Source organism: Lissotriton helveticus, chromosome 4_1 (genome assembly GCF_964261635.1).
Source record: "Lissotriton helveticus chromosome 4_1, aLisHel1.1, whole genome shotgun sequence".
NCBI classification, from domain to species: Eukaryota; Metazoa; Chordata; class Amphibia; order Caudata; family Salamandridae; genus Lissotriton; species Lissotriton helveticus.
This window is the reverse complement of record NC_136063.1, coordinates 260,523,875-260,526,723: the sequence shown is the minus strand read 5'-3', so window position 1 is coordinate 260,526,723 and position 2,849 is coordinate 260,523,875. Positions and strand designations below refer to the sequence as shown.

General features: G+C 56.2%; 1 long non-coding RNA gene across 1 annotated transcript; it reads right to left on the bottom strand.

Moving 5' to 3' along the window:
- Window positions 1–1,350: 1,350 nt before the first annotated feature.
- On the bottom strand, window positions 1,351–1,911 carry LOC144827125 (uncharacterized). Its single transcript, XR_013610029.1, has 2 exons — window positions 1,718–1,911; window positions 1,351–1,450 (listed from the first exon to the last, which is right to left on the bottom strand). It is a non-coding gene; the product is annotated as an uncharacterized LOC144827125 (long non-coding RNA).
- Between the last annotated feature and the right edge of the window lie 938 nt (window positions 1,912–2,849).

Genomic DNA, 2,849 nt, shown 5'->3' with positions numbered 1-2,849 from the left:
ACAACTCCCAACAGGCCCCCATGTTCACGGGGAGGGTGGTGGTGGTGGTGGCGGTGGTGGAGGGTGGGGTGTGTGAGAGGCCCAAACTACAACTCCCAACAGGCCCCCATGTGCACGGGGAGGGTGGCGGTGGTGGTGGAGGGTGGGGTGTGTGCGACAGGAAACAGAAATGTCTACAAATCAATGTAACCATGTACTGTCCACATTACTGACCTGCTCGATCTTGTCCCTCAGGTGATCGTCAACTGACTGGGGAAAGCAGTACCCGGCCGCCAGCCTCGCCTCCCACACCTACAGGACTCTCTGCCGACGACGACACAGGCAGCTCCGGGGCGGAGGATGGAGCGGGACCAAGCACGCAGCCAGGGCCATCTGGCTCACAGGGACTCCCGGGACCGACCAACGTCGCATGTCTGACTCCCGCGGCACCCGTCTCTGTGATCTGCACAGTCCCCACCACCACCAGTACCACCAGTACCACCAGTACCACCACTACCACCACTACCACGAGCACCACGACTCCTGCCGGTGCCACCCAGCATGACCCAGCGCGCAACGCTGGTCCAACGGCCCCACACACAAGCAGGGTGAGTGGGCCACAAACACAGGCAACGGGACAACTGCCAATCAGGCGACCCACACACCGCCGGTCAGAGGAGGGACAGCTACCCGAGCCAGTGGCACAGTCCCTACAAGCTCTTGCCAGGTGCCAGGCCTCATACGACCGGTCCCAGGCAAACGCTGATCGTGTTCACGAGGACTCAGTGGACAACACCAACAGCCTGCGCGAGATCTCTGGCATCCTTGGCCAGATGTTGGTGATCATGGGCCAGCAGGCAACGATGTGGAGGGAATGGGTTGCCCGGAACAACCCCCCCCCCCCCTCCACCATGTGTGTCAGCGCCACCGCCACCGTCACCTCCGCCTCCCCCGTCGCCTCCGCCTCCGCCTCCACCGCCGCCACCACCACCTGAGCCCCTGGCGACGGATGTGGCCCATCACCAACCTGCCCTCCCAGCTGCCTCTGTACCACCTCCGAGACGGAGGGGGCGGCCGAGGCAGGAAGTTGCTGAGAGCAGTGTTGGAGCGCCAGGCACACGCTCCAAGAGGGGACGACCTTGACAATGCCACTGCCTGTGCCAGACATTCACCCTGCAAACCATCCTGTCCCACATAGACAATCATTGCCACTGGTCTGCTGGACTAGCCTGACACCCCCCAATGTGGTGTCAGCACGGACATTTCATCTGCCATACCTACAACTCCAACTCCCTCCCTCCCACTTACTTGTAAATATTCACCAGCACAAAAGCACAACCTGTCAATAAATTGCATTTACTCACACAATGATGTTTTGCCTCCATGTTTATTCACATGATTGCCATCAGATACAGACGTAAACAGGTACAGGGATCATAGTCGCACATGATCATGGCGCTGCGGGAGTGACCTAGAGAAAACCAGAGACAGCAAACACACGTCAGTAAAGAGATTCACACACATCACAACACAATGCACAGCAACATTACACAAACGACAACCATCACACAAGCATGGGATGGGAGCACACACATCATGGACACTCCTATGTCCAAAGACATGAAGACACACATGTGCAACCATCACAAACCACACCCAGCTGAATAACCCCATATCCACACAACACCAGAAAACATACATGAGGCATTGTCAACCGCCACTAGAGGTAGATACTCACATTCAAGGGAAGTAGCGATCAATGAGCTGGCGCCTCTGGTCCACACCTTCCTCCTCACCACTATCCTCATCAGTCGACATGGGTGGGATGGGAGGCCGAGGAACTCCTTCGTCTTCAGGGTCCAACAGCAGTTCAATGTCATTGCGTACTGCCAGGTTGTGGAGCATGCAGCAGGCAATCACGATCTTGCATACTTTTCCTGGTGAGTAAGGCAGTGCCCCTCCGGTCTTATCGAGGCACCGAAACCTAGACTTCAGCAGTCCAAAGGTACGTTCGATGACTCTCCGTGTCCTTCCATGTGCCTCATTGTACCGCATTTCACCCGCCGTCCTCGGATTACGTAGGGGACTGAGGAGCCAGGGCCGGTTTGGGTAAGCCGAGTCGCCTATGTAGGGGGATGACAGAGACAAACATCAGAACAAGATATGGTGGGTACCCCATGCAACACAGAGATCACAAGAGTCCCCACTGCACACTCACCAACAAGCCACGCTTGACCGGGTGGCAGATTTGCCATGAGTCGTGGGACATTGCTGGTTCGCATGATGTGGGCGTCATGTGCGGATCCAGGAAATCTTGCACACACATGGGAGATGATGTTGCTCGCCAGGCACACCACCTGCACGTTCAGCGAATGAAAGTGTTTGCGATTCCTGAACACTTGTTCGCGTGCCCGTGGTGGAATGAGCGCGATGTGCGTGCCATCAATTGAGCCCACAACGTGAGGTATGTGGCCCAGTGCATAGAAACCAGCTTTGACAGCTGGCAACTCTTCCGGACGTGGGAAATGTATGTACTCATCCTTGTACAGCATCATAGCTGTTAACACATCCCGAAGAACCGTGCTGAACATTGCCTGTGACATACCCCCGGCACCTCCAACTGTATACTGAAATGTGCCAGTAGCGAAGAAATGTAGTACCGCCATGACCTTTGCAGTGGGTGTAAACGAGCCAGGATACGTTCTACGTGGCTGCAGATGAGGAGCCAATTGAGCCACAAGCTCCAGCAACCGACGTCGATCCAGCCTGAATTTCCGAATCACCTCCTCGTCTACCATATCCTCCAGCTGAGTGTATGGGCGATGCACATTTGGAGCCCTCCTGTGTGGGAGAGAGATGTAACTTAGGTC